The 21,975-nt window shown below is 39.3% G+C and overlaps 1 non-coding gene across 1 annotated transcript; it reads left to right on the top strand.

The window, feature by feature from the left end:
- The first annotated feature begins 21,053 nt into the window (after positions 1-21,053).
- On the top strand, positions 21,054-21,161 carry LOC112930211 (U6 spliceosomal RNA). Its single transcript, XR_003237067.1, has one exon. It is a non-coding gene; the product is annotated as a U6 spliceosomal RNA (small nuclear RNA).
- Positions 21,162-21,975: the final 814 nt, after the last annotated feature.

Raw genomic sequence — 21,975 nt, 5'->3', positions numbered from 1 at the left:
ATGTCTCTCACCTCAAAACCTGCCCTTCGACGAATACCACAGTCCTTGGGGCCTCTCTTCCCCATTGGCTTCCTGTTCCTCCATCGATCCTGCTCAGAGGCACCAGAAATGCTTCACTGTACCTCTTCCTTCAAAGTTGGGGCCCAGGCTCACAGGTCCCCTGGCTGAGGTCAGACTGTCAGCTCCACGGGGCCTCCTCTGAGCTCCGAAGTCTGAATACCTCCAACCTCTTCCTTTTGGAGTCTTGGCTTTAAGGGTCAGGAGTCCTGTGATACCTCGGGCCTTCATCTGCTCCTTCTAGGTACTTAAGTACTTTATATCCAGTTAACAATATTTTTTTTTTCTACTGAATGTTGTCTGTTTAAATAACTGACATGGTTTCTGTATCCTGACCGGACTTGACTGATCCCAGAATGGTCCCAAGAAATAGATCCCCAAAGGTGGAATCTGGAGATTTGTGTTGCTCCCAAGAGGTCACCCCTGCAACACTCCTAGGGCACCCTGGCAGCAAGAAGGAGCTCCTTCTTGCAGCACACGCTGAATCTACTTTGCAGTAGATTCCAACACTACCCAGCCAGTGCCCCCTCCTCAGAGGTCTAGGTCTCAGCCACATGGGGCCTGTGAGCTCAGGGACACCAGCGCCAGCCAGGGTGCTCCTGATGGGTGCAACCATCACACTGCATGAAACACTTTAACTTCCTGTAGAGGTTGCAGGTAACAAAAGGACTTGAGTCAATGGGCAGAGGGTACAGTCCCAAGGCATCAGTGTCACCTAAAGCAGGAACTGTTTGTTAGCAAGCAGACTTCCAGATGGAGAGAGCCTGCTCTTCTGGGCAGAGAAGTCAGCCCAGGGCATAGGCCGGGCCTCATGGGTGACCAGCACTGCCCGCCAACATTGCCTGGGGTTTCACCAAAGAGCATACACAGACGGCAAGTCAGCTCATGGAAAGATCTTCAGCACCGCTAACCAGCGGGGAAACACAACTTACAAACCACAATGAGGTATCACTGCACACCCGTCAGAATGGCTAAAATCAAAAATACTGACAACATTAAATGCCAATGAGGATGCAGAGAAACTGGATCCATCATATGTCACTGGTGGGAATGTGACAGGGCACAGCCTCTGTGGAAAACAGTTTGGAAACCAGACATACAGGACACCTGTCAGCTAAGCATCTGCCTTCGGCTCAGGTCACGATCCCAGGGTCCTGACATCGAGCCCCACATCGGGCTCCCTGCTTAGCAGAGAGTCTTCTTCACCCTCTCGCTCTGTTCTCTCTGCTCATTCTCTCTGTCTCTCTGTCTCTCTCTCTCTTTCTCTCTCTCTCTTCCCCTCTGTCAATAAGTAAATAAAATCTTTTAAAAATCAAAAACCAAACATACAATTGCCATTTGACCCAGCAATTGCACTCCTGGGCTTTTATCCCAGAGAAATGAAAGCTTACATTCACACACAAAAAAGTTGTACACGAAGGTTGATAGCAGTTTTATCATCCAGATCTGGAAACAATCCAGATCTCTTTTAATTAGGGCAATGGTTAAGCAAACTGGTATGTCCATACTGGGGAATACCACCCAGCAATATAAAGGAACTATTGATATACAGTAGTATGCACAGCTACTGCATATGCTATATTGATACATACAATGACTTCAATCTCTAGACTATTGTGCTAATTGAAACAAGTCAATCCCAAAGGTTAAATACTGCATGATTTCATGAAAATAATATTCTTGAAATGACAAAACTACAGACATGGAGACCAGATTAGTGGTTGACAGGGGTCAAGGACAGTGTGGGGGCAAGAGGGAAGTGAGTGTGGCTGGGAAAGTGGGTGATCCTTGTGGGGATGGAAAGAAATGCACTGCACCTTGCCTGTGTCAACGTCAGGGTTCTGGTTGTGATACTATGCTGCAGTTTCACAAAACGTTACCACTGGGGAAACTAGGTGAAAAGTATAAGAGATCTCTCTGTATTATTTCTTACAACTGATTGTGAATCTGCAACTCAAAATTTAAATTTTTTAAAAAGATTTTGTTTATTTATTCATGAGAGACACAGAGACAGAGGCAGAGACAGGCAGAAGGAGAAGCAGGCTCCATGCAGGGAGCCTGATGTGGGATGCGATCCCAGGACTCTGCCCTGAACTGAAGGCAGATGTTCAACCACTGAACCACCCAGGGCCCCCTCAAAATTTTAATTTTAATTAAAAAAAAAACACCTGAGAGACCTTTTCAAGGCACCCACCTGAGTTGGGAGACTGAGTCAATGGAATGGGGTGAGGCCCAGGCATATATGATTGGAAAGTCTGCCAAGAATTGAAAAACCACACAATTAAATGACTTCTAAAGTCCCTTCACCTAAAAATTCAACATTTCTGTGTGAAAATATATCCTAATCCAAACATCTTATGGATTCGGGCTGGAACTACCTCCCCCATCACCCCCACCCAGTGTCCACAGCAGAAAAGAAGAGGAAGCCCTGAAAGAGAATCAGGACACCAACAGGGTAACTGGAGAGGGAGGCAGCTCCCTCCTTCATGGTCCAGGGACTTCCAACCATGAGGCTCACAATTAAGCATTGCTAATGGCCACAGTGGCAGAGGGTGGGACTAGAACTCAGCTTTATGGCTCTGCCCTCGGCAACTCGGCTGAGGGTGGGCAGCCCCCCAATACATGTCAAAACAGTTAGAAATGGTTCTAATTATAACCAGGAAGTTTTTAAGCCTGTGGGTGGAAAGGAATGCAATTCATGTAATAGCCGTTACTTCACACAATAAACCCCCCCCATTCTTGGCCCAGACTTTGAGGGTGACAAATGGTGTCCCCACCAACACCAATAGGAGTCTTTATCACACAAGTCCCCCCCAAGTCCCTGGAGACGAACAATAGCAAGGAAGGTCTTGGGGAGGACAGTGGTTCTCTGTGTCCCCGGGTGCACTGGGTAGCTGGTAGAGTGGGGGGGTCCTTCCCCTTCATAATTAGCCAACTAATTATCCTCTGGGTTCTCTGTGTCCATGAGCATACTGGAGAGCTGGGAGTGGGGGGTCTTTCCCCCTTCATAATTAGCCAACTAATCATCCTCTTCTCCTCGCTAATGAATCACCCAAGACTTTTCAATGGGAGGAGAAATCAGAGATGTTTCACCGCTTGGGGCCCCACAGCCTCCCTCTCTGCTCCCCCTCACTCCCACCAGATGGCTCCTCAGCCACCCTGAGCACAGAACTGTGAGCTTGGGATCCCAAGCCAGTTAACTTCAACAGCTAACATGCTGGGCAGCGAGACGGTGGCCCCAGGAGAAAGCAGAAGCTCCAGACTGAGCTGGGTTCCAATTCCCCCTCCAAGGGTGGCCAGCTGGGCCCCAGCAGCAGCCCAACCACAGGTACTGCTTCAGGATGTCACTCTTTGCTTCCCCGTGGTGTGCCAGCAGCCGTGTCCAAATCCCTGCAGGAGGCCTGGAAGTAGGCATCGTCATCCACCATTCATTAGCTGGTTGACTCTCAGCAAGTCATTTCACCTCTCTGAGCCTTCCAGAGCTTCTGTCTCCCTAGAACCCTCTTCTCAGAGTTCCTGAGGGGATTAGAGGAGCAGCTGCCAGTGCCTGGGCCCATGGCAGGTGCCCCGTGAATGGTGGCCAGGGAGGTGATAGAGATGGTCTCCTTCCAACCTCCCAGAACCACAAGCTCTCAGGAGGTCCTCTGCACAGCTCAGCTCCTCACAGCAGGGACCTCAAAAGGTTTGAAACCCCCAACGGCCACTCAATACCATGTTCTTAAAGAACATTGAAGGATATGGGGAAAGTCTCCCAAAGACTCCTGAGTGATAAGCACAGAGCAGGAAACTACATTTGCAGCAGGATGCCAGTATGGTCAGAGGGAGAAGTAAGACAGGAATGACATCCACCAGGATGCTGACAATGGCTTTCCTTGGGTGATGGGACGAGGTGGGTAGAGGGGACTGCAAGGATGGTTCTTCTCACCGTTACACTTCTAACATTTATGAAATTTCTACCACAAACATCTAAAATCCAGAGAAACACTATTTTATGTTTATGTGCTATAAAAATGCTTTTACATCATATATAATGCAGAAAACCTACCCATCTTTAAAGTCTTTCAATGGAATTATTTAGGACAAAAGAACCGATTTCCTGTCATTCACACATTCATCAGGAATTGCTCTGTATGCCAGGGTGGGGGTGGAGTGGTGAGGTGGGGTGCAGGGGTGCAAGAGACCCAGTCCTGACCCTCAGTATACATGACAGTCTAGCAGGAAAGAAATGCGGGAGTTATGGAAGAGGCCCAGCAACATGTTCTGGGAATCTCAAAGCAGGAAGAAAAAGGAGGGCCACTTCGAAGAGACATTATACAGATACAGGCTGATTTGGGAAGAATGGAGTTGTGGCATTGAGACATGTGGTGCTACTTCACCTGACCATAACTAAAACTGGGACATCGGTTGGGGATAGAAAAAGATAGGTCTTCTGCTCCCTAATTTTCCATTGCTTGTTCTTCCCTGGACACAGAACCAAAAAAGGTCCCTCTCTGGGCATCTCACAGAATCACAGGACCATCATAATGCACAGAAGTGGAAAGGTCAAATGTCCTCATTATATATATGAGGACATTGAGGCCCAATGAGGGCCCCTAAAGTCTCCCGACTTTTTTTTATCCAGGGCACCAACTAGCCTCATATTCCAAAGAAGACGTGGCTTCTGACACCACTGCTATGCAGGGTGTGCTCTCAAGAAGTAAGTGACAAGAGCAGCACCACAGCCCCATGATACTGCTCAGAGATGCTATTAATTCCTTCTTCCTGGTTATCTCCCACAACCGGCAACAGTGTCATAATGTGACACAACTAGCTACAGAGGTCCTGAAAATGAATCTTCATCTGCCTCATTCCCATACCTTGGAACTCCACAATGATCATGGGCTGGCCTGACTTAAATTCATCCTAAGAAAACTTACAATGGCTCTACCCGCATGTCCCTCCACACAGCTAAGCAAGAAAGGCCCTCTCTTCCTGGAATATCCAACAGTGCCCTCTCTTGGCATAACAAACAGCATAAAAATGGTTAAAGACAAAGGCTTTGTAGCCAGAAAGACCTGGGTTCGAGTCGCTGATGAACCTCTTATTAGGTGCCTGACCTTAGGTGATTTATAGAACTTTTCTGTGCCTTCATTTCCTAATTTGTAAAATGGTTATACACAACCCACAGGGTTGTTATGAGGATTACATTAAATAATGTATGTAAAGTGCTCAGTACAGTACTGTAAATTCAAGTCATCGGACTGATGAGAGTAGGCAGGGGTTGAATCTGCCTTGTCTACCCTGAATCCCCAGGACCTAACAAAAAGCCTGACCTTTAACAGAGGCTTGGTAAAATTTGATGAACATATGATAAATGAATGAATGAAATTCAGCCTAAATTAAAGGTTCAGTGCTATGATAATTATATCTAACGGCGTCCCCTATTAGCACATCTAAAAACAATAACATATTAAGAAAAGAAAACCATCCAGAAGCTGATTTCACAGGTTTCTTTTGAAGAATTGCTAGCAGAGGAAAGGGGGTCTTGGGTTTCCAGCACAATGCTATACTAAACACTCTTTAGACCCTCCAACCAAAAATAAACAAACATGCTAGCTAGAAGAAAATAACTGTATCAATTAGTTCTCAAAAAGATAAGGCATGTTCATAGCAAAACTACATGAACACCCAAACTCAGACATGTTAATGATACTCTGAAGCTACCTGAAATGAAGATCAGAGACAAAACCCAGAGCTCACCCAAGGCAAGAACTCTAAGAGAAAACCCTCTCCACATAAAGCCAAGACCTCAGCAAGTTACACATTTGTGTCAAGGTGCACCAGAACAAAACTGCCCTATTCTCTACTCTCTGGGGACTACAGGCAAATTGCTTATACTGATCATCGGCAATGAGTGGAAAGGGGGGGGAAAGCCTCTCAGAATTTGTAGCTATGAGCCTACCCTATTAAGTGGGCTTGCAGCCTGAATTCACTATACTTGGGTGGCCCAGAAACACTAAGCCAAGAATGTAGTTTAAAGTGGTCTCAAGTTGGTAATGACCACAGGCTCCTGGCAGAAGTCAATGCAAATCCCCTCTGTAGGAGTCCACCTTCCACACAGTCTCAAAGATTACCCAAAGGTAAAATTCTGATATATGAGCTCACAATCACAATTATAAAATATGTAAGGAACCAAGTATCAATGAGAAAGAGTCAGCAGAAACAACAGGTAGTAGATTCAGACCCACAAAGGCCTCAAATATGGGAACTATCAGATATAGAGTTTAAAATATTATATATTTAATAACTTTTTAAAAGATTTTATTTATTTATTTGACAGAGAGAGAGCACAAGCACGGGGAGCAGCAGAGGAAGAGAGAGAAGCAGACTCCCTGTTGAGCAGGGAGCCCCACTCTGGGCTTGATTCCAGGACCCTGGGATCATGACCTGAGCTGAAGGTAGATGATTAACTGACTGAGCCACCCAGGTGCACCTATGTTTAATAACGTTTTTAAAGGGTATTGAAAATTTATGTAAAGAGTATCTATAAAAGTGACTTTGTAGATTTGAAACAGAGATTAAATGAGAAATATAGGGGCACCTGGCTGGCTCAGTCAGTAGAGCATGCAACTCTTGATCTCAGGGTTGTGAGTTTGAGTACCACATTGGGTGTAGAGATTACTTAAAAATAAAATCTTTTTAAAAAAGGAAAGATATAATGACTAAAATTTAAAATTCAGTATATGAATTTAACAACAAATAAGACACAGTTGAAGAATGAAACAGAAATCACAGAGGTAGAAAATATCAGAGATTAAGAACTATGACATTAGTATGAAAACTTACATTTATGTAATCATAGTTATAGAAGAAAAAGTGAGAAAAATGGTGAAGAGACAAGATTTGAAGAGATAGTAGTCACTGAAACCAGTCTTTATACTGAGAAATGTCCATAAACAATGAAAATAAATAGCTACAGATTTAAGGACCCAAAGAAACCCAAGTAGGGTAAATGAAAAGAAACTAACACCTACTAGTGTTACTAAATTTAGCACATAAAAATATAAGACTCTTAGCTAAATTTGAATTTCAGATAAACAATGAAGAATTTTTTTTTAGTGTATGTCCCATGTAATATTTGGAACATACTTACACTGAAAATATATTTGTTGTTTATCTGAAATTTAAATTTAATTGGGTAGCCTGTATTTTTTCTGGCAACTCTAACATCTAGACACATAATGAAACTGCAAAACACCAAAGAAAAAGAGTTAATGAGTAGCCAAAGAGAGAAGAGAGATAGCCTCTAGGTCAACAGCAATGAGATTGACAGCTGACTTTTCAACAGCAAGAGATACCAGAAATCCATGGAATAATATCTCTGATATGATGGAAAAACAAAACTAGAATTTATATCTAGAGAAAATCTTTTAAAATGGGACTAAAACAAAGACATTTTCAAACAAAAACTGAACAACTTTGTCAGAAACAGATCCTCATTTAAAAAATGCTAAAGCATTTCTTCAGGCAGGAGAAAAGAAATCCCAGATGGAAGGTCACAGAAGCAAGAAGGAATGAAAAGCAAGGAAGACAGTGAATATGTGGGTAAATCTAGGCAACAAATCTGACCAAACCATTAATACCATGTGGTATTAAAAAACCAAAGTAGAATTAAAATACTTCACAACAATAGACTAGATGAAGGATAATGATGTTTTTGCTTGCACTTGGGGAAAAGGGATAATGGCAATTAATTTTTAAATTTAACTAATTAAGTGAGTATGTTAACATTTCTGGAAAAATGACCAAAATCATAGCAATAAAATATAAAACTTCCAAAGAGATGATTAAGGTAAAATGAGAAAAATAACCAATCTCCCCAAAATGACTAGAAAAGACAAGGAAAAAAAAAAACAGAAAAGACAAAATGAATAAAAAGAAAAATCCAAATAATCATTAATTACCTAAAATCCCAAGTACCAGGAAGAATATTTTTAATACAGGTAAGTACTATTTATGAGTTACATAAGTACTCAGAAGGATTTAAAGTAAAAGAATAGGAAAAGATAGGCAAATACTAACTAAATAAGAAAGATGAAGTAATTATATTAACATCAAAAAAATAGACTTTAATGCAAAAGGTATTATTAGGAATGAAGAAGGTCGGGCAGCTGGGTGGCTCAGTGGTTGAGCGCCTGCCTTTGGCTTAGGTTGTGGTCCCAGGGTCCTAGGATAGAGTCCCACATCAGTCTCCCCTCAGAGAGCCTGCTTCTTCCTCTGCCTATGTCTCTGCCTCTCTCTGTGTGTCTCTCATGAATAAATAAATAGAAATCTTCAAAAATAAAAAAAAATAAAAATAAGGGAATGAAGGTCACTAAATAATGGAAAAAAGGCCCAACTCATCAAAAGATAAAACATTCTAAACCTGTATGCACTCAATAGCATAAACTAAAAACATTGGAGGAAAAACTGACAGAACTACAGGAGAAATTGATAAATTCACCATATAGTTGGGAATTTAACACACTTTTCTCAGTAATTGATAGATAACATGGATGAAAAAAATCAGTAAGCATACAGAAAATTTGACACAGTTAATAAGCTTGATCTGATGGGTAATTTATAGAACATGGCAGTCAGTATATTCTCAAGCATACATGAATCAATTTCATGAACACTTCAAAGATTTTTGTGTCCTATAGATCACATTCTCTAAGTACAATGCAAATAAATTATAAACCAGTGATATATGATAAATGATAAAATAATGGGTAAACCCCATACATTTCCAAATTTAAATCTGTTTCTAAATGACTCATGGATCAAAAAAGAAGTCACAATGGAAATTACAAAATATTTAGAATTGAATAGTAATGAAAATATTTCATATTGAAACTTGTGGGATATTAAAGATAAGGAGATCAAGAAGGAAATTTATAGCCGTAAATGGTTATACTACAAAGGATGAGGATGAAACTAATGAGTTAAATATTCTATTTAAGTAATTTCAAAGACAGTAGAATGAAGGAAACAATAAAGATAAGAATAGATTAATGAAATAGAAAACATACATTTTAGAGGATCAATAAACCCAAAGATTGATTATTTGAAAAGGCCAATAAGCTTGAATCTAATCATGGAGAAGCAATCTAGCAAATCCAAATTAAGTTTTCTATGACTGCTGTAACAAGTTACCACAAACTTAGTGGCTTAACACAATACAAATGTATTATTCTATAATTATGTAGGTCAGTAGTCCAATATGGATCTCACAGGGCTAAAACAAGGTGTTAGCAGGGCTGCATTCCTTTTTTGGAGGCTCTAGGGCAGATCCACTTTCTTGTTCACTTAAAAGAAAAAGTTGTGACAAAATTAATGCTGAAAGAAATAAAAGATTAATAAAACTGAAAGAATTCTGGTAAAATTGATGAAAAGATAAAAGAAGTAAGCACAAATAATAATAGAAAAGAAGGTATAACTACAGATACTGTGGAGATTTTTTAAAATAATAAGGAGATATTATAAACAATTATATTCCAGGACATTTGAAAGTTTAAATGAATTGGACAAATTCCAAGAAAAAAAAAGTATAGATTACCAAAACTGACTCGGGAAGAAATGGAAACTCTGAATAATTATAAAACCAGTAAAGAATTTTTGTTTTAATAAAAACTGCCACAAAGGAAAAATCAACATTTATGGTTTTATCAACAAAATCTTTAAAAGAATTATTTCCAAATTCACACAAACTAATCCAGAATAATGAAAAAGCAACATTCCCCAACTCATTTCATTTAAATGAAGAACAAAATGAAGACTTGTCTTTAAAGATATTCAAAATCATTTTAAAGTTATTCATTGGTAAGACAATGAAATATTGGCCTGGGGATAGACAAAATGAATGGAAAATCAATAGGTAGAAGAGAGAGCCCAGAAATAGACCCACACATCTATCAACATATGAGTTATGACCAACATGGCATTGTAGATCAATGAGTAAAGGGTGGAGTCTTCAATAATTGCTGCTGGGACACTTGATTATGCACATGGGACAGGAGAATGAAACTGAATCCTTACATCACACCATATACTGAAGCCAGTTCCAGGTAAATTAAAGACATATAAAACTCCTTAGTAGGCAGAAGAAATTAATTTTTATAACTTTGTGACAGGGGAAAGACTTCTTAAACAAGACATAAAAGCTTACCATAAAGGAAAAGAATTATAAATTTAATTACATTAAAATAAGAACTTTCATCAAAGTACATCATAAAGAGAATGAACAAACAAGCCATGAACTAGGAAAAGACATTTGCCATCCATAGTCAGAATTTACATAGAGAACTCCTACAAACCAAGAAGTAAAAGATGAAACAATCCAACAGACAAAAGATTTAAAATAAGCACTTCACAGAAGAGGAAACCAGATGACTAATAAAAAATGTAATGACATCCAAACTCATTAGTATTCAGGAAATGCAAATTAAAACTATAATGTGTTACCACATTTACAAAATTAAAAAATCTACTCATATGAGGCAAAGATTGTGGAACAGTACAACATTGAATACAGATGGTCATCAAATATCTTTGATTCCTGGTCTTTAAGGAAATACATATATATACAGCTGGTGGTATAAATTGGTACAAGCCCTTTGAAAAATAATGTCGCATCTATAGAAAAGTTAATAATGTGCATTCTCTTGAAGCAGCAACTCCACTCCTAGAGTATATGTAGAATATTCCTAACTCTAAGAAATCCTTCTACCTGCACCACAGAAGACCAACAAGATGCTCATAGCAGCGCTGCTTGTAATGGCAAAATCCAGAAACAACTATAAAGGTGGTCAACTGTAGAATGCATGAATAAACTGTGGGATAGCCATACAGTGGAGAAAGCAAATGAATTAAAACTGCATGCAGCTATACAGCTGTATCTCAGGAGTAAAATGCTGAATACTAAAAGCAACTCACAGAAGAACACAAAATTCCATTTTTATGAAGCTTAAAAATGCAAAAAGTGGATAATATTTATTTTTAGAAGCACAGTCATCTGGTTAAATAAACTCCCTTTGAGAAATGAGGTGAAGGGGGTAAGACTGAGGGGGTGTCACACAAAGATCTTCAAAAGTAATGGTAAAAAGTTACTTTTCTTACACTAGGTGGCAAGTGATGGGGAAAAAGAGAGGGAGTGACATTAGCTCATAGAGAGGAGTTTTACAAGTCAATTCTCACTGAAAGGAAGGAAGTGGGGAGACAGTGTTGGTAGGCAGACATGAGGGAATTAGAGAGAGACATATAAAGGAAGTAAGGGAGATAGGAGAGTCTCAGAACAATGGTAAGTGAAGGAGGCAAGTTTTGGGGAGATCTGGGAAAGGAAAGGTCAATATTAACTACCCAATAAGGTCTTTAACATAATCCTTAATGATCAACCAACCCTTAATGATCCCACCAAAGAGGTATTAGGCCCATTTTTAGATAAGGCAACTGACATCCTAGGTTACTTTGCTGACTCTCTGCCAACTCTCAAATGCTCCAAGGATAAGAGACCTCTTAGATCTCTTTTCCACGTATGCTCACTTCTGGGTGATCTCGCCCAATCCACAGCTTTAAGTGTCAGCTGTCCACTGAAGACCTTCACATTAGTATCTTCAATCAGACCTCTCCTGGGAACTACTGTCTGGCAGTCCCAGCAACCTGATGAATCCCTACACTTGGATGTCTAACTGGCATCTCAAATATATATAATGTATCCATAAGAATACTTGCTATTTCTCAGGATAAGGTTGGACTTCTCTGAGTTTTCTCCCTCTCAGCAAATGGTGGCATCCATTCACCTTGGTCTCAGATCAAAATCCTTGGGCCATCTTTGGTTCCTGGCTTCCACCATGCTCCACATTTAATCCCGGAGCAAATTCTGTGAGCTCTCCCTTCAAAGTAAGGGAGAGCTTTATTTTAAATAAAGATTCTTGAATTTAGCCACTTCCCACATCCTCCCTGATCTAAGGTCCTGTGATCTCTCACCTGGATATCAGCACATAACAAATCATCCTGTGTCTACTCTTGACTCCCTTTCTATCTGTTCACCACACAGAAGCTGGAATTATCTCTTAGTAGGTAAAACCATCTGGGTGGTGGTTACAAGGATGTGTCCACTTTGTAAATAATGACTGAACTTTAGGCCTATCATTTGTGCACTGTTCTGTAGGTATTTTATGACTTAATTTAAAAATTCACCCCAGTTTCCTCCTCCTCTTCCTCTCCTTATTCTCTTCCCTTTCTGAACAACTAAGCCAAGAGCCAATAGGTAAGGTGGGGCCAGGCAAGGGTGGAGGTGGAAAGCATAACAGGTGAGGAGTTATCTGATATGGGGTATGAGAGCCTAAAGAGGTGATCCTGAACAGATGTTGAAGTCTCAGCAAGATAAAGGAATCTGCAACACAGGGGTGGGAATGGCCCAGCAGTGGTGTGTTAGAGACAACACTCTCATTGGAGTGTGGCCAGAGACAGAGTGGCATAATGAGAAGGATGTCTCATCCTTCTCATGTCCAGCAGGACAGTCCTGGCTAGAGTAAAATAAACTGAAATATAACAAGATATCTGGGAGCACCTGCTACCAACCTCACCTGAAATAGCAATGAGCACACCTAGAGCCCAGACCTTGGGTTTATAGATATATTTTCCATTAAAAATTACTAAAGATCCTTGGAGAAGTGGCTGGTTCCAGGACTGGGGTAGGAAAAGTACAAGATGAGCCTGGAACATCTTTTGCTAAACTGTAAGGAACAATCAAAGATAGATAAAGATACATCATAAGAATAAAAAAGTAACCTGAAGGGGCTCCCACTGGTTAAATTAAGGACAAGTTGAGTATCAAAATAAATAATAACATTAATATCACATCAACAAGATAAAAAAGAAAAATCACATAATCTTATCAATAGATAGGGAGAAAAAAAAACTCTCAGCAAAATAGAAATCAAAGGGAGCTTCCTCAACTTGATAAAGAATATCTACAGAAAACCTATAATTAACATCACACTTTATGATGAGAAACTTTTCCACTAAAATCATGTATAAGGCAAGGATATCCCCTCTCACAACTTTTCAGCATTATACTGGAAGTACTTGTTGATGCAATAAAACAAGAAGAAGAAATAAAAAGAATAAAGATTGGGAAGAAAGAATTAAAATTATTTGTTCACAAGCAACATGATTGTCTATGTAGAAAATCTGAAGGAAAAAAGAAAAAACTCCTGGAACTGCAGCTTTATCCATAACTACTATAACCTGGAAGCAATCAAGATGTCCTTCAGTAGGTGAATGATAAACAAACTGCTACATCCAGACAATGGACTATTACTCATCACTAAAAAGAAATAAGCTATCAAGCCATAAAAAGACATGAAGAAGCTTTAAATGCATATTACTAAGTGAAAGAAGCCAATCTGAAAAGGCTACATGCCATATGGTTCCAACTATATGACACCCTGGAAAAAGCAAAACGATGGAGACAACAAAAAGATCAGTGTTGCCAGAGTGGGGGTTAAATGAATAGGCAAAACAAAGAAAATTTTTAGGGCACTGAAAATACTCTGTATGATATTATAATGATGGATGTATGCTGTTGTACATTTGTCCAAACCCATAGAGTAATAACACCAAGAAAAAACCCTAAAATAAACTGTGGGCTTTGGGTGACTATGATGTCAATATAGGTTCATTATCAGTTAAATATAGGTTCATCACTTGGTGAGTGATGTTGGTAATGGGAGAGGCTGAGCATACATGGGGTCAGGCAGTATATGGGAGATCTCTGTACTTTCCTTTCAAATGCATTGTCAAGGTGTCTGGGTGTCTCACTCAGTTAAGCATCTGCCTTTGGCTCAAGTCATGATTCCAGGGTCCTGGGATGGAGCCCCACACTTCTCCCTCTGCCCTTCCTTCCCCCTCTGTCCCTTTCCTCCACTCGTACTTTCTCTCTCTCTCTCTCTCTCTCTCTCTCTCTCTCTCTCTCTCTTTCAAATAAATAAATAAAATCTTTAGGAAATGTATTGTAAACATAAAACTGCTCTAAAATATAAAGTCTCTAAAAATATCTTGGAATTATTTTTTAAGATATTATTTATTTATTCATGAGAGACACAGAGAGAGAGGGAGAGGCAGAGACATAGGCAGAAGGAAAAACAAGCTCCATGCAGGAACCCCGATGCGGGACCTGATCCCAGGTCTCTGGGATCATGCCCTGAGTCAAAGGCAGATGCTCAACTGCTGAGCCACCCAGGTATCCCTCTCTTGGAATTAATAACCAATCCCAGTAAGGATCCAAGATACAAGTTGAATATACAAAAGTCATTCCGTTCCAATATACCAGCAATGAACAAGTAGATTTGAAATTAAAAACAATTTATCATTTACATTAGCATATCCCCAAAAATTAAATATTAGGTTAAATCTAACAAAATATATGCAATACCTATATGAGGGACAACTACAGACTGCTGATGAAGGAAATCAAAGAACTAAATAAATGGAAAGGTATTCCATGTTCATGGATAAGAAGATATGATCAAGATACCAGTTCTTCCCAACTTGATCTACAGAGTCAATGCAATTACAGTTAGAATCCCAGCTAGTTATTTTGGGGCTAGGAGAATAGTATTGAAAGAGAAGAATAAAGTTGCAGGACTGAAACTACTCAAATTCAAGACATACTATAAAACCACAGTAATCTAGACAGCTTGGTATTGGCAGAAGAATAGACAAATAAATCAATGCAACAGAACGTAGAGCGCAGATATAGATTCACATAAATATAGTCAGCTGCTCTTGACACAAAAATAAAGGCAATATGATAGAGCAAATACAGTCTTTTCAATAAATGGGTCTGGAGCAACTGTACATCCATGCACACAAAAAAATTAATCTAGACACAGACTTTACATCCTTCATAAAAGTTCATCCAAAATGCACCATAGACATAAAGGTAAAATGCAAAACTTTATAGTTCTAAACTTCTAGAAGACAGCATAGGATTAAATCTAGTTGACATTAGGTACAGCATGAACCATGAAAGAAAATAACTGATAAGCTGGACTTGATTAACTTTAAAATCTTCTTCTCTGGGGAACATCCTGTCAAAAGAATGAGAAGATAAGCTACACAGTAGAAGAAAATATTTGCAAAAAACCTATCTGACAAAGATCTGTTACCCAAAATACACAAGAACTCTTGAAACCCAACAATAAGAGAAAAACAATCTGATTTTAAAATAGACAAAAGAGGGATGCCTGGGTGGCTCAGTGGTTGAGCATCTGCCTTTACTCGGGTCTTGATCCTGGAGACCCAGGATCAAGTCCCACATCGGGCTTCCTGCATTGAGCCTGCTTCTCCCTCTGCCTCTCTGTGTTTTTCATGAATAAATAAATAAAATCTCTAAAATACTAAAAAAATAGACAAAAGACCTGAGCAGACACTTGACCAAAAAAGATATACAAAAGACAAATAAGCACATAAAAAGATGCTCAACATCACGTCATTAGAAATATATAAATTAAAACAAAATACCTACATACCTATTCAAATAGCCAAAATCCAAAACACTAACACCACCAAATGCTGACAAGGATGTGTAGCAACAGGAACTCTCATTTATTACTGGTGGGAATGCAAAGTGGTGCAGCCACTTTGGAAGACATGCTGCAATTTCCTACAAAATCTAACTGTACTTCTACCATAGGATCTAGCAATCATGTATCTTAGGATTTATCTGAATGAATTTAAAACTTAGGTCTACACAAAAACCTGAACATAGATGTTTATAGCCACTTTATCCATGATTGCCAAAACTTGAAAGCAACCAGGTTATTCTTTAGTAAATTAGTGGATAAGTAAATTTTAGTTACCTCCAGACAATGGACCATTATTTGGCACTAAAAAAAAAATGAGCTATGAAGCCATGAAAAGACAAGAAGGAACCTTAAATGCATACTACTAAGTGAAAGAAGCCAATCTGAAAAGCTTACATACCATATGACTCCAATCAAAGGACATCCTAGAGAAGGCAAAACTTTAGGAACAGTAAAAAGACCAGTAGTTATTAAGGTTTATGGAGAAGGGAGAGATGAGTAGGTGGAGCACAGAGGATTTTTAAAACAGTGAAATTATTCTGTATTCTACTACAATGGTGGGTATGTGCCATTATATGTTTGTCAAAACCATAAACTATACAACACCAAGAACCCTGATATATACACTATGGATTTTGGGTGATAATGATGTCAATGTAGGCTCAGTAGTTGGAACAAATATACCACTGTGGTGTTAGATGTTAGTTGGGGAGGGAGTGTATATGTGGGGGCAGGGGATATATGGATAATTTCTGTACCTCCCATTCAACTTTGCTGTGAACCGAAAACTGCTTTTAAAAATAAAGTCCATTGGGGCATCTGGGTGGCTCAGTGATTGAGCATCTGCCTTTGGCTCAGGTCGTGATCCTGGGGTCCTGGGATTGAGTCCCACATCAGGCTCCCTGCAGGGAGCCTGCTTCTCCCTCTGCCTATGTCTCTGCTTTTCTCTCTGTGTCTCTCATGAATGAATAAATAAAATATTTATAAATAAATAAATAAATAAATAAATAAATAAATAAATAAATCTTTTAAAACAGATTCTGACCCATTAATAAAGTCGGAAATCATGATATTAAATTAATAAATAAATTGAAATTTCGATGATAATTGTGATATTTACATTATTCAAGTACCTCCCCACGAAATACTTACTAATTCCAAGGAGAAAAAGAACAACTTGACAATGGAGAAGGCTAGCAGACACCATCTTAATCAAGGAGTGTAATAAGGTACCATGTTGGCAATTTACTCTCAAATAATACAAGAAAAATTATTTTGTACTATTCTTACAACTTTTAGGTTTTTACAATTTTTTAAATTCAACTTTTTGGGTGCCTGGGTGTCTCAACTGGTTGAGCATCTGACTCTTGGTTTCAGCTCTGATTGTGATCTCATGGTCATGAGATTGAGCCCCTTGTCAGGCTCTACACTCAGCTCAGTCTGCTTGAGACTCTTTCCCCCTCCTACTACCTCCTCTTCTGCTTCTCTCTCTCTCTAATAAATAAATGAATGAATGAATAAATTAACAAATAAATAAATAAAATTATTTAAAAATAAAAAGATTCAGGGATCCCTGGGTGGCTCAGCGGTTTAGCACCTGCCTTCTGCCCAAGGTGCGATCCTGGAGTCCTGGGATCAAGTCCCCCATCGGGTTCCCGGCATGGAGCCTGCTTCTCTCTCCTCCTGTGTCTCTGCCTCTCTCTCTCCCTCTCTCTACGTCTATCATGAATAAATAAATAAATAAATCTTTAAAAAAATAAATAAAAATAAAAATAAAAAGATTCAAATTTATTTATAGATTATCTGCATGCTATAGAATGAAGTTGGACCCCTACCTCACACCATATACAAAACTGAACTCAAAATGGATCAACAATTTGAATATAAGAACTAAAATCATAAAACTTTTAACAGAAAACATAGAAGTTTCATGACCTGGGATTTGGTAATGGATTCTTAGACATGACACTGAAAGCACAGGCACCAAAAATAAAAATAAATAAATTGGACTTCATCAAATTAAAAACTTTTATGATTAAAGGACTTTACCAAGAGAGGAAAAAGGCAACCTACAGAATGGGATAAAAATAATTGCAAATTAGGTAGCTTCTAAGGATCTAGTATCCAGATCATGTAGAGAACTCTCACAACCCAAAAACAAAAAGACAGCTCAATTTTAGAATGGGGAAAAGAAGATACACAACAGATATTTCATACAAAGAAGATATACAACAGATATTTTTCCAAAGATACACAAATGGACAATAAATACATGAAAATATAGTTAGCATCACAGATCATCAGGGAAATGCGAATCAAAATCACAATGACATATCACTTCACGGCTGTTAGAATGGCTATCATGAAAAAAGACAAGAGATAACAAGTATTGGTGAGGATGCAGAGAAGAGGGAGCCATTGTGCACTGTTGGTGGGAATATAAATTGGTGCAGCCACAGTGGAAAATAAGAGGGAGGTTCCTCAAAAAACTAAAAATAGAAAAACCTATGGTCCAGCAATCCCACTTCTGGGTATCTTTTCAAAGGAAATGAAAACACGAAATCAAAGAGATATATCTACTCCCGTGTTCATTACAGTATTAGTCACAATAGCCGAGATATGGAAACAACTTAAGCGTTCATCAATGGATAAACGAATAAAGATGTGATATATACACATATACACATACAATGGGGTGTTATTCAGCCACAGGAAAGAAGGAAATCTTGCCCATTTTGGACAATATGGATAGACCTTGAGGGCATTATGCTAAGTGCAATAAGCCAAACAGAGAAAGACAAATACTGCATAGTATCATTTATAAGTGGAATCCACTCCCACCCTCCCCCAAAGATGTCAAACTCCTAGAATCGGAGTAACCCAGTACCAGGGGCTGAAGGATAGAGAAAATAGAGAGAGGTTGGCTAAAGGATACAAACTTTCAGCTATAAGATAAGTTCTGGGACACCTGTGTGGTTCAGTCCATTAGTCATATGCCCTTGGCTCAGGTCATGATCCTGGGGTGCTGGGATCCAGCCCCTCATCCCTGCTGAGCAGGGAGCCTGCTTCCCTTTCCCTCTGCCCCCTCTCCCAGTTGTATTCTCTCTTGTTCACTCTGCTTGCTCTCTCTAAAATATATAAATAATCTTTTTTAAAAAAGATAAATAAGATCTGAAGATCAATGTAAAATGTAGTGACTATAGTTGATAATTGAAGTTTGCTAAGACAGTAGAATTTAAATGTTCTCACCAAAATATATGTGTGCATGGGTGGGTGTGAGGTAATAGATGTATTAAGGAACTAGATGGGGAGGATCTTTCTACAATGTATACATATATGAAATAACCACAATATACATGTTAAATACCTTACAATTACTTATGTAATATATGTGTATATATACATTATACCTTAACAAAGCTGAAATACATAAATAAATAAAAATTTCCTTACCTTATCACATTTGTCTGAAAAAAAGAAGATATATAAGTGTCCAACAAGTACATGAAAAGATACTCAACATCATAAATCATTAGGAAAATGCAAATCAAAACCATGAGGAGATACCACTCTACACCCACTTGAATGGCTATAATTTTTTTAATGGAAAATAACAAGTTTTGGTAAAAGGATGTGGAGAAATTGGAACCCTCATGCACTGCTGATGGGAATGCAAAGTGGTGCAGCCAGTTTGGACAACAGTCTGGCCATCTTCAAAATCTTACTACATTACCTGACAATTCCACTTCCACTCCCAAGAAGGTACCCAAAAAGAATCGCAAACAAATACACGTACACATGCATGTTCACAGCAGCATTATTCACAATAGCCAAAGGACATTTGAAAAACAATCTAAATGTCCAGCAATGGATGAATGGGTAAATAAATGGTGGTGTATACATACAATGGCATATTATTCAGCCATAAAAGGGAATGATGCATGTTGTAGCATGAGTGAACCTCAAATATACCAAGTGAAAAAAACAGGACCCGGAAAGCCACATATTGGCTCCACTTACATGAAATGTCCAGAATAGGTAGATCCATACAGACAGAAAACAGATGGGAAGTTGCCAGGGGCAGGGAGGAAGGGGCATGAAGAGTAAATGCTCACTGGGCAAGAGGTGTCCTTGGAAGATGAGGAAAATACTTTTGGAACTAGACACACATTGCATAACATTGTAAATGCACTAAATGCCACTAAAATGTTTGCTTTGAAATGATTCATATAATATTATGTGAATTTCACCTTAATGAAATTTCTTTTCACCTTAAAAAAAAAAAGAAACTATTCATTTTCTCCCCTAAATCTTATCTTCTCCATACACACACACACAAATATGCACACACAAACACACAAAAAAATGCACACACACACACACACACACATACATAATCTCTAAATTTTTGGGTTATAAACAAGGTATAAAATAAATATCCATGTGTCCATACTGATACAAATAAGTGATTGAATTTAAAAATTAAGGAATAGGGGACAAGAGATAGAGTTCCCATGCAAAAGAATTCCAAAAAGTTTACATAGCTACTCCTCCACCTCAAAGAGGTGGAGCTTAACTCCCATCTCAACTTCCTTCCATAAAACAGAATATTAAAAGGGGTCTGAGGATGTAACTTCATGGCCCAGAAACCCAGAAACACAACCTTAACCAAATGGTCAAGCGTAACATCACAGTGAGAAGCCATGTTGATAACATGTGCCCCCCAATACGTGATGAGAAGCACGCTTCAATTCTGTGGTCTTCCTCCCAAAAGCCCACAACCCACTCTAGGCATGGAAAAGACATCAGACAACCCCAAACTGAGAGGGACAGTCTACACAATATCTAACCGATACTCTTCAAGACCATCATGGGAAAGTCTGAGAAACAAGGAAAGCCTGAGAAATGGTCACACATTGGCAGAGCCCAAGGAGACATGACAACTCAACAGAATGTGGTGTCCTGGATGGCATGCTAGAACAGGAAATGGGCTTTGGGGGCAAACTAATGAATTAGAATAAACTGTGGAGCTTAGTAAAGAGTAGTATACCAGTGCTGGTATCTCAGTGGTAGGAAATGGACCCTAATTCAAGACACTAACAGGGAAGACTTGGTGAAAGGTGTACAGGGAGTCTGTATTATCCTTGCAACTCTTCTGTAAATCTATAGCTATTCTAAAATAAAAGTGTTTTTTTTTTTACAAAAGGCAATGCTATCATATACGTATACATACACACGTGTAATACATACATGCTTACATATGCACAGAACACTCTAGAAACCATAACACCAGAGGCCTCTGATAGGATCAAGGTGAAGGACAGAGGAGGCCACTGTACACCCTTTTCTACCTTTTGAATTTTCAATATCAATAGTTAAAAAGCAAATGTTCTCTGCAGACTTTGGCAGCACATATACTAAAATTGTAACAATGTGAAGATTAGCATGGTCCCTGAATAAGAATAAATGCAAATTTGTGAAGCATTCCACATTTTTTAGAGTTTAGTGGGTATAGAGTTTTAGTTTTAGAAGATAAAAAAATTCTAGAGATCTGTTGCACAACACTGTAAAAATATCTAACAAAGCTTAACTGTACCCTTAAAAATGGTTAAGATGACAAATTTAATATTGTACGTTTTTTTTCCACAATAAAACAAGAAAGTGTTCTGAAGCAAAAGTAACAAAATGTTAATATCCATTCAGCGATGGGTATGCAATTTATCTGAATAATATTCTATCATTTTCTGCATTTTTGAAAAATTAAAATCTCGGGCAGAGGACCCTGCATGTGCAAAGGCCCTGAGGCAGGATGAAGCCCAGCCAGTGTGTGCTGGAGAGCAGGGAGGAAAGGACAAGGTGGCACAAGATGAGAGAAGTAGGTGGGGACTTGATCACACAGCCACCAAGGACAACACCCTTCCCGCACATTCCAGAGGCCCCTGCCCCTGCCAGCCTAGAGGCTGTTCCTTTCTCAAGTACTAACAGGGCTCCTGAGTGCCAACTGGGCCCAGACTCTGCTCTATCCTGAACATGACAAGCCCATTGTTCCCCTTCTCCTGCAGGCTGCTTTCCCCTCAAGAGGCAGTTCTGAGGTGACAGGTTTCTGTAGGCGGATCCCCCAAGGTGGAACTCACAAAGACTCGACTGTCTGGGGCACCAGTCCCGACTCAGCAGCGCAGAATCCTCGCCTGATCCTGCAGCCTCCACATCAAAGAGAAGATCAGAGCTCCTGCCAGCCACCTGCACACAGCACATAGCCCAGCCCTGGACCTGGAGTAGTTCTCTTTGGCACATTTCACCCTCGGGGGTG

The sequence above is a fragment of the Vulpes vulpes genome, chromosome 2, assembly GCF_048418805.1.
Source record: "Vulpes vulpes isolate BD-2025 chromosome 2, VulVul3, whole genome shotgun sequence".
Taxonomy (NCBI): domain Eukaryota; kingdom Metazoa; phylum Chordata; class Mammalia; order Carnivora; family Canidae; genus Vulpes; species Vulpes vulpes.
The sequence above is the reverse complement of the archived record's forward strand: the minus strand, read 5'-3'. Positions and strand labels throughout refer to the sequence as shown.